The sequence below is a fragment of the Mus caroli genome, chromosome 1 (genome assembly GCF_900094665.2).
Source record: "Mus caroli chromosome 1, CAROLI_EIJ_v1.1, whole genome shotgun sequence".
In the NCBI taxonomy this organism is placed as follows: domain Eukaryota; kingdom Metazoa; phylum Chordata; class Mammalia; order Rodentia; family Muridae; genus Mus; species Mus caroli.
Window position 1 is genome coordinate 25,643,085 of NC_034570.1, and position 11,079 is coordinate 25,654,163.

At 40.3% G+C, this 11,079-nt stretch overlaps 1 pseudogene; it reads left to right on the forward strand.

Annotated features, from left to right (window-relative positions):
- Positions 1-6,035: 6,035 nt before the first annotated feature.
- LOC110302626 lies at positions 6,036-6,815 on the forward strand (annotated as a pseudogene).
- The last annotated feature ends 4,264 nt before the right edge of the window (positions 6,816-11,079 follow it).

An 11,079-nucleotide genomic window follows, 5' to 3' on the forward strand; every position in this document is an offset into this window, starting at 1 on the left:
TAAAAGGCACTTATAATAGGATAATACTAAAAGAGAGCATGTGGATCCATACACTAGACTAACTCGGGAATGGAAAATTAATGTATGGGTTAGAGAGAACGCCAGACTCCAGGAGCGAGTTTCTGTGAAACTCTTTTGCCTTGTGAGTAGCTTTCAAGCCTCAGCCTGTCAAGCTGACTCGACTGGAGAGCGTGGCACAGAGGTATTAGACAAGTAAGTGAGGTCAAAGGGATAAAAGTTGGAAAGGAAGAAGTCAAACTATCACGATTTGCAGATGATATGAGAATATACATAAGTGACCCCAAAAATTCAACCAGAGAAATACTAAACCTGATAAACAAATTCAGCAAAGTAGCTGGATTTAAAATTAACTCAAACAAATCCGTGGACTTCCTCTACACAAAGGATAAACAGGCTGAGAAAGAAATTAGGGAAATAACACTATAATCTATAATAACACTATAATAATCACTATAGTCAAAAATAATATAAAATACCTTGGTGGGACTCTAACTAAGCAAGTGAAAGATCTGTATGATAAGAACGTCAAGTCTCTGAAGAAAGAATTCAAAGAACAAATCAGAAGATGGAAAGCTCTTCCATGTTCAGGGATTGACAGGATCAATATAGCAAAAATAGCCATTATGTTCAAAGCAATCTACAGATTCAATGCAATCCCCATCTAAATAACAAATCAATTCCTCAAACACTTTGAATGAAAAATTAGCAAACTCATCTGGAATAATAATAATCATAATAAATTAGCATAGCAAATACTATTCTCAACAATAAACACACTTCTTGTGGAATCAACATTCCTAACCTCAAGCTGTACTACAGAGAAATTGTGTTAAAAAAAAAAAAAAAAAAAAACAGTAAAAAACCTGAAAGAAATTGGTACAGTGACAGGCAGGTAGATCACAGGAATAGAATTGAAGACCCAGAAAAGAACCCACAAACTTATGGTCACTTGATCTTTGAGAAAGGAGCTAAAACCAACCAGTGGGAAAAAACACAATATTTTCAAGGAATGGTGGTGGCTCTACTGGCGGTTAACAAGTAGAAGAATGCAAATCGATCCACTCTTTTCTCCTTGTACAAAGTTCAAATACAAGTGTATTAAGGACCTCCACATAAAATTGCAAAGCTTCTGTAAGGCCAAGGACACTGTCAATAAGACAAGAAGAAAAAGCATCCAACAAATTGGTAAAAGATATTTAACAATCTTACAGCCTATAGAGGGCTAGTATCCAATCTATACAAGAAACTCAAGAAGTTAGACTCAAGAGAACCCTATTTAAAAATGGGGTACAGTGCTAAAAAGAAAAGGGGGAGGGGGAATTCACAAGAGAGAAATACCAAATGGTTGAGAACAACCTAAAGAAATATTCAACATCCTTAGTCATCAGGGAAAGGCAAATCAAAACAACCCTGAGATTGCGCTGCACACCAATCAGAATGGATAAGACCAAAAACTCATGTGACAGCAGAGGCTGAAGAGGTTGTGGAGAAAGAGGAACACTCCTCCATTACTGTTGGGATTGCATACTGGTACAACCAATCTGGAAATCAGTTTGGCAGTTCCTCAGGAAATTGGAGATAATACTACCTGAAGACCCACTAATACCACTCCTGAACATATACCCAGAAGATGCTCCAATATGTAATAAGGACACAGTCTCCACTGTGTTCATCTCATCCTTATTTATAATAGCCAGGTGTTGGAAAGAACCCAGATGTCTCTCAAAAGAGAAATGGATACAGAAAATGTGGTACATTTACAGAATGGAGTACTAGCCAGCTATTAAGAACAACAAATTCTGTCTAGTGAGATGGTTCAGCCGAGATAAGAGCACTGACTACTCTTCTGAAAGGCCTGACTTCAAATCCCAGCAGCCATTGCTGGCTCATAACCACTTGTAATGAGATCTGACACCCTCATCTGGTGTGTCTGAAGACAACTACACTGTACTTATTATAATAATAAAGAAATCTTTTTTAAAAAACATAAACTCATGAAATTTTAAGGCAAGTGGGAGGAACTATAAAATATCATCCTGAGTGAGGTCACCCATTCATAAATGTACACACATGGTATGCACTTACTGATAATTAGATATTAGACCAGAAGCTTGGAATTTCCAAGAAACAATCATAGACCACGTGAAGCTGAAAAAAAAAAAAAAAAGACCAAAGTTTGGATACTTCAGTCCTTCTTAGAAGGGGGAACAAAATAGTCATGGGAGGAGATCCAGAGAAATAGTGTGGAGCAGAGACTGAAGGAAAGGTCATCCAGAGACTGCCCCACCTAGGAATCCATCCCATATACGGTCACCAAACCCAAACCCTATTGTGAATGACAACAAGTGTTAGGGCCTCTGCAAATGCCTGACAAATACAGAGGCAGATTCTCCCAGCCAAGCAATGGACTGAGCACAGGGTGCCCAAAGGAGAACCAAGACAAAGGACCAAAGGAGCTGAAGGAGCTTGCAGCCTCATAGGAGGAACAACAATATGAACCAACCAGTGACCCCACAGCTGCCAGGAACCAAACTACCAACCACAGAACACACATGGTTGTTCATCATGGCTCCAGATGCATATGTAGCAGAGGATGGCCTTGTCAGTCATCAAGGGGAGGAGAGGCCCTTGACCCTGAGAAGGTTGAATGTCCAAGTGTAGGGGAATTGCACAACAGGTAGGCAGGAGCATGTGGGTTCCTGAGCAGGGGGAGGGGTAATGGAGTAGGAGGGTTTCAGAGAGGAAATCAGGAAAGGGTATAAAATTTGAAAGGTAAATAAAGAAAATATCTAATAAAAAAATTGTGAAAGCACATGAAAAGAATCGTATTCTTTTCACAACATTATATTACTGGGGGTGTCTCAGAAAGGGGAAATTTTTATAATCTTTCGATTCTGAACTCTTCCTTAATTATTATCATGACATCTCTTCACCTTACAACATGTCAAGTTCCCAAACAGATTAGCATTCCTGTGCAGGATTTCAAAGACGCACAAAGGCAACATTTAATTATTATAACTTCTCAACAAATAATATGTTTCTTATGTATATTAGTATCATATTTGGGGACATTCTGAGGCGTGTATATCCTTATATCTTATGTATGTGAATGTGTGTATGTGTTTGTTTGTTATTTAAAAATGGGGGTCTTACAAGGTAACACAATTTTAAAAAGGTTAAAAAATCTGTTTCAACAAATATAGTGCTATGTTCCCATATTTCCAGCTGCTCTGAAGGCTGCAGGTTGGGCATGGTGTCACAGACCTTTAATATCACTCTCTCAGAGGCATAAGGACCTCTGGGAGAGCCTGGACAACCTGGTCCACCCCTGAGTTACAAGCAGCTGAGTTTCACAGTAAAGAACATCTCATAACCAGAACAAACGACAAACAACATTTAGAGGGTTAAGACAATTTGATAATCTCTTAGTCCAGAAGTTTGACTCCAGAACAAATGGTCACCCCGTCTCTGAAAACGAGTAGATGACTATGGGGATAAAGTGACCATGATGGCTATTCCTGGTTGTCAATGTGATTACATGTGGAATTAACAAAAACCTAGAGAAGGCACATCACTTTGGGATTTTTGCTTAATGTTACATGGGGAGATTCAGCTCAAATACAGATCCTGAGGCAGGCAGGCACACATCTTTAGTCTGAATCTTGCCTAAAGAGAACCAATCTCTAATGTGGCCCACACCTTCTTCTGGAAGCCTACATAAAGACAAACACGAGGAACTGTTTAATAATTGTCTGCTTGCTCCCACCTTGCTTGCAAATCTATCCCTTCCCTGGGTTCCCAGCATCTCTGCTGAAGACCAGTGTAGACCTCCAGCCTTGTGGACGGAGTGGATTGTGGATTCACAAATTTTCCATCCATAGAAAACCATTGGAATAGCCAGACCACAACTTATAAGTCATTCAAATAAATCCCCTTTCTCTATGTAGAGATTCATTCTGTAAGTTCTGCTTCTCTAGAGATCCCTGGCTGATATAGTGATGATGGGTTTCATTTTGAAGATTTAGAAGAAAGATACTTCTTTCAAAAATATCTCTCTGAGCTGGGCAGAGTGGCCCATGGGTTTTATCTGAGGACTCAGTAGAGGGAGGCAAGCACATCTATGTTTCTGAGGAAAGCCAACCTGGGTACTAGGCTTCACAATGTGACAAGGTCTTAAAGGGAAACAAAACAAATCAAAATATTCTCTGTCATCTCCACCATAAAAGAGGTTGAGATGAATCAGAATGGAGCCCAGTGAGATTCATTCTAAAGGAGTTGATGGCTGAGTCTAATGTCTTAAACACTAAGTCCCTGTACCTCAATGCCTTCCTGCTTTTAATATAATATCCATACATTTTATTCTCCTTCTTAACATACTTCTCGGAGGACTCCGAATGCATCTCAGTGGCAGAATACTTGCTTGGCACATGTGCAGCCGTGGGTCAGATGCCCAGCAAGAAACACAGCAGTTGTCTGTCTGTGTGACTCCCCTCTAAAGGACAGTCTTGGTGACCCTGTCTGTTGCAGTCATAGAATCCTGTATATTGTGACCATTTTTTTGGCTTTGATTTTTGTTCGATTGTTGTTTTCTTTATTTTTGTTTTTATTATCTGCTGGAAGAAGTTTAGAAATTGTTTACTGAGTCATTAGGTGTCAAAATCTTTAATCTAAGCACTTGGGAGGCAGAGGCAGGCAGAGGCCATCTCTGCTTTACAGAGTTTTCAAGGACAGATGTCTCAAAAAAAAAAAAAAAAAAAAAAAACCCAACAGATTAAATCATGTTAAGAGGGATAAAGTGAAATCATTTTAAAATAAAACTTTTAGTCTGATTATTGGGTATTGCACTGAATTAGCCAGTCCTTTCTTCTGGCAACTGTTAGAGTTGTAAACGTTGCTTTCTTTAGTATTCTGCCCCTTTAAGGATTGTAATTAATTGTGGTGTTTAAACGTGATTCAATTATCAGACAGGATAGGCTTATCTAGGGAGTGGGAGGTCCTTGGGAGTATAAAAGGAGTTTGGAGAGGCTTAGACAGCACACTTGAGAGAGCTGAGGCAAGCTACAAAGAGAGCAAAGGGTTCTCTGCAGTCTGCCCTGAGACAGAAGACTTGACAGAGAGGTGAGTGAACCACACCAATGAGTCTCGAGGAGCCCAAAGTCTCCGAAGAGAGTTCAATCTCTTCAGAGCTATGAAATAGTTCTTTCCTAAGACTTAAACTTAACACTCAACTCTAAATACATTTGATTTTAAATAATTCAGTTTTTGAAATTGGGTGGTGGTTTTCATTCTAATTATGTTTGTTAACATGTTTTCTCTTCTTCTGGTAAAGTATACAGATAGTGTCATTTATTTCTGAAGTTCAGGACTTACAAGGCAAACCCTGGAGAGTCTAGAGCTGGCTGTGTGTGCCAGGCTACCATGGAAGTTGGAAAGATCCTCCTGCCTCTGCTTCTCGAGGACTGGGATTAAAAACATTTGTTTTTATTTTACTGTATTTTGTTTGTGACAATATCTTCCTATGTAGACATGAACAAACTGGTTTTATTTAATTTTCTATTCAAATTTGTTCTGGTGTATTTGGTATTGTGTTTCTACAGCAGGCAGGCAGAGGTCAAATGTCTTGCATGGGAGAATTATTCTCTCCTCTGACTCTGGCACCCAGACACTGGGCTCAGCTCACTGGTTTGCTTCTTCCAATATTTACAATATTTTTTTAAACTGTGGTGTTAAGGAACTGAGTTTGGGTAGGAATCATTCTGAGTAGACCAGAATGGTATTTAACTAGTTCGATCGTTTGCAAAATGGATAGAAGTTACACTTACATATACCAGTTCAATTCAAATCTTTGTGGGTATATACTGATTAAGTTCAAACTCCTTGGTTTTCCTAATCAAGTTTTCAGGAACTCTTCCCTCTTGACTAATGATGCAATATGCTGAAACCACAGATGCACTTTCAACAAAATTTAAAATTTTGTTTTCAAATCAGGTAAGCTGGATCCAGGACCCAAATCCATGCCCGCCATGGCTGACAAAATGAGCATGTCTTTGGAAGACATCATTAAGCTGAACAAGATCCAACAAGGACGTCACAACAGGCCAGATTCCCGAGTGAATCGAGGCACTGGGCCTAAGAGGTACAAGCCCACCATCACCCATAGTGCCAGGAACAGGCTGGCACCATACCGCAGACCAAAACAACTTCCAAACAAGTGGCAGCATGACCAATTCCTTGGTAGCTTCAAGGCTGGAAACCACATGGATACNGGTGGGAAGCTGCTCCTGTCAAACCTGCACTTCGGNGTGTCAGATGCTGATATTCANNAACTCTTTGCTGAATTTGGAACGTTGANAAANTCTGCTGTGCACTATGATCGCTCTGGACAAAGTTTAGGGACAGCACATGTGCACTTTGAAAGGAAAGCAGATGCCCTGAAGGCTATGAGAGAGTACAATGGCGTCCCTTTGGATGGCCGCCCTATGAACATCCAGCTTGTCACCTCACAGATTGATACACACCGAAGACCTGCACAAAGCAGAAACAGGGGCAGCATGACAAGAATCCCTGGCTCTGGAGGGTTTGGTGGTGGAGGCACCAGAAGAGGGACACTTGGAGGCAGCCAGGAAAAAGGGAGAGGCACCAGCAAGAACTCAAAGCAGCAGCAGCAGCAGCAGCAGCAGCAGCAGCAGAAGCAGCAGCAGCAGCAGAAGCAGCAGCAGCAGCAGAAGCAGCTATCTGCAGAGGAGTTGGACAACCAGCTGGATGCTTATTGGGAAATGATGGACACCAGCTAAACAACTGAGCAAATCTGCACAAGAATGGGACCCAGAGGCCTGGTCTGTGACACGGAGACCAAGGCTGGGCTACTGGACCTGGCAGACAATGGTGGATCCTCCTTTGCTTCTTTTTTCTATTTATTTTCTCATGTTTTAAACCCATGTAAAGCTCTTTCTTTCTCTCCCTCTCTTTCTCTCTTTCTTTATATTTATTTATTTATTTATTTATTTATTTATTTATTTATTTTGTCCATTCTGAAATACACATATTTTGTACTAACTTATTTTGTGGATAAATTGTAGTAGTTGCTTTTGTGAAGGTGGTATTTTCACCTTTGCCATAATAAAAATATATGTAGAAATGAACAAGTATTCTTGTGTCATGAAGTAATAAGACATCATTGATGACTGATTTTTGTGATGAATGAGTAACTCTCACACAGTTTGGGTCTTTCTGGGTCTCTTTGGGTCTATAGAAGAAAACTTCCCTACCCTAATGAAAGAGATCTGCCATGAACATACATGAAGCCTACAGAACTGCAAATAGTTTGGACCAGAAAAGAAATTCCTCCCCTCACATAATAATCAAAACACTAAATGTACAAAACAAAACAAAACGAAAAATAAGCAGTCAGGGAAAGAGGTCAAGTAACATAAGAAGGCAGACCTATCAGAATTACACCAGACTTCTCACAAGTCTTGACTATGAAAGCTAGAAGGTCCTGGGCAGATCTCATATAGAACCTAAGAGAACATAGATGCCAGCCCAGCCTACTATACATAGAAAACCCTTCAGTTACCATAGATGAAGAAACCACGATATTCCATGACAAAATGAAATTTACACAGTATCTTTCCACAAATCCAGTTCTGCAAAGGTTAATACCTGAAAAATGCCAACACAAGGAGGGAAACTGCACTGTTTAAAAAGCAAGAAAGTAATCTTCTTTCAACAAACACATAGGAAGATAACCACACAAACATATGAATAACATCAACAATAACAGGAGGCAAAAATCACTATTCCTTAAAATCTCTTAACATCAATGTACTCAATTCCACAATACAGAGACATAGACTAACAGACTAGATACCTACAAGTCCCAGCATTTTACTGTATATAGGAAACAAATGTCCATGACAAAGACAGACACTACCTCAGAGTGAAGGACTGGAGAACATTTTTTCCAAGCAAATGATCCCAAGAACGATGCTGGAGTAGCCAGTCTAATATCTGATAAGATTGACTTCCAACCCAAAGTCATCAAAAATATCAGGAAAGACAATTCATACTCATCACAGGAAAAAATGTACCTAGAAGGACTCTCAATATTGAACATCTAGGCTCCAAATGCAAGGGCACCCACATTCATACAAGAAACTTTACTGAAGCTAAAAGCACACGTTGCACCTCAAACAATAGTTGTGGGGGACTTCAACACCCAACTTTCATCACCGGACAGATCAGGGAAACACAAACTGAACAAAGACACAGTGAAACTAACAGAACTTATGGACAAATGAATTTAACAGACATCTATAGAACATTTCATCCTAAATCAAAAGACTATACCTTCTTGCTGGCACCTCATGGTCTATTCTCCAGAACTAGGTGGCCACAACACAGACCTCAAAAGAAAGAAGGCTGAAATAACCCCATGCTTCTATCAGACCACTAATTAAAAGTTTTGTCTTCAATAGCCACAAAAACAACAATAAGCAAACATATACATGGAAGGTGAACAATGCTCTATGATAACTCAATGATAACATCAAGGAAGAAATAAAAGACTTTTTAGAATGTAATGGAAATGAAGGTACAACATACCCAAACTTATGGGACATAATGAAAGCAGTGCTAAGAGGAAAACCCATAGCTCTCAGTGTATCCAAAAAGAAACTGAAGAGCACATACACTAGCAGCTTAACAGCACACCTGAAAGCTCTAGAACAAAAAGAACCAAACAAGCCCAAGAGGAGGAGAAGGCAGGAAATAATCAAACTCAGGGCTGAAATCAACCAAGTCAAAAAAAAAAAAAAAAAAAAAAAAAACTATACAAAGAATCCACAAAACTAGGAGCTGGTCCTTTGAGAAAATCAACAAGATACATAAAGTGTTAGTCAGACTAACCAGATGACTCAGAGACAGGATCCAAATTAACAAAATCAGAAAGGAAAAGGAAAAGGAAAATATAACAACGGAAACTGTGGCAACTCAAAAAATCATCAGATCCTACTACCAAAGCCTCTACTCAACATAACTGGAAAATCTGGATGAAATGGATAATTTTCCAGACAGATACCAGATACCAAAGCTAAATCAGGATCACATAAACTATCTAAACAATCACAAAAATCATAAAGAAACAGAAGCAATCACTAAATGTCTCCCAACCACAAAATGACCAGGACCAGATGGGTTTAGTGCAGAATTCTATCAGACCTTCAAAAAGGTTCTAATACTAGCACTCTTCAAACTATTGCACAAAATAGAAACAGAAGGAACCCTACCTAATTCGTTCAATGAAGCCGCAATTGCTCTGATAAGGAAAGCAAATAGACCTAACAAAAAAGTATTTGAGACCCATTTCCTTTTATTTTTTAATTCGATATTTTCTTCATTGACATTTCAAATGCTTTCCCGAAAGTCCCCTATACCCTTATCAGCCCGGCTCCCCTACCCACTCACTCCCACTTCTTGGCCCTGGCATTCCCCTGTCCTGGGGCATATAAAGTTTGCACGACCAAGGGGCACTTCCCACTGATGGCCAACTTCTGCTATATATGCAGCTAGAGACATGAGCTCTGGGGGGGTACTAGTTAGTTCATATTGTTCCACCTATAGGGTTGCAGACCCCTTCAGCTCCTTGGGTACTTTCTCTAGCTCCTCCATCGCGGGGCCTGTGTTCCCTCCTATAGATGACTGTGAGCATCCACTTCTGTACTTGAACTTCTCTTCCCAATAATAGGGTGACTTCTGCTATATATGCAGCTAGAGAGACGAGCTCTGGGGGTACTTGTTAGTTCATATTGTTTTTCCACCAATAGGGTTGCAGTCCCCTTTCAGTTCCTTGAGTATTTTCTCTAGCTCCTCCATTGGGGCCCCTGTGTTCCATCTTACAGACGACTGTGAGTATCCACTTCTGTATTTGCCAGGCACAGGCATAGCCTCATAGGAGACAGCTATATCAGGGTTCTTTCAGCTAAATCTTGCTGGAATATGCAATAATTTCTGGGTTTGGTGGCTCATTATTGTTGGGGCCTGCCTGCAGCTCTCATGTCCGAGTTCAAGCCTGGAAGGCATCTTGGAACTGGAAGAGAAGAGGGAATCTAAGTGGGTAGAGAAATAATGGAACCAAGACAAGCTAGTCTGCTCAAAGTTCAAATTTTTAATGGCGGACATGCTTTATAAAGGAGAGGGGAAAGCCCGTTCCCGCCAAACCATCCTTGGAGCCCAGCTGCAGGTGACCATGTGTAGGATCAGATGTAGACTCCGGAACAGCTAGGCCAACTCCCAGCAGGTAGCAGCAGCAGCAGTGGAAGAACAATAGAGTGATCCAGGGAGGCAGGCTCCACCCTAGGTGATCTCCTTAGTGGTAAGCAAAGTCAAGGTCTGGATCAGCCTGCTTCAGGCTTGTGGGAGGCTACCATTATGGGATGGATTCCCGGGTGTGGTAGTCTCTGGATAGTCCATCCTTTAGTCTTAGCTCCAAACTTTGTCTCTGTAACTCCTTCATGGGTATTTTGTTCCCTATTATAAGGGGGAACGAAGTATCCACACATTGGTCTTCCCTCATCTTGATTTTCTTGTGTTTAGCAAATATCTTCCTTGTTCTGTGTTTCTGGGCTAATATCCACTTTTCAGTGAGTGAATATCTAATGACTTCTTTTGTGATTGTGTTACCTCAATAAGGATGATATCCTCCAGATACATCTATTTGTCCAAGAATTTCTTAAATTCATTGTTTTTAATACCTGAGTAGTACCCCATTGTGTAAATGTACCAAATTTTCCGTATCCATTCCTCTGTTGAGGGACAACTGGGTTCTTTCCAGTTTCTGGCTATTATAAATAAGGCTGCTATGAACATAGTGGAGCATGTGTCCTTATTACCAGTTTGAACACCTTCTGGGTATATGCCCAGGAGAGGTATTGCTGGCTCTTCCTATAGTACTACATACAATTTTCGTAAGAACTGCCAGACTGATTTCCAGAGAGGTTGTACCAGTTTACAATCCCACCAGCAATGAAGGAGTGTTCCTCTTTCTCCACATCCTCGCCA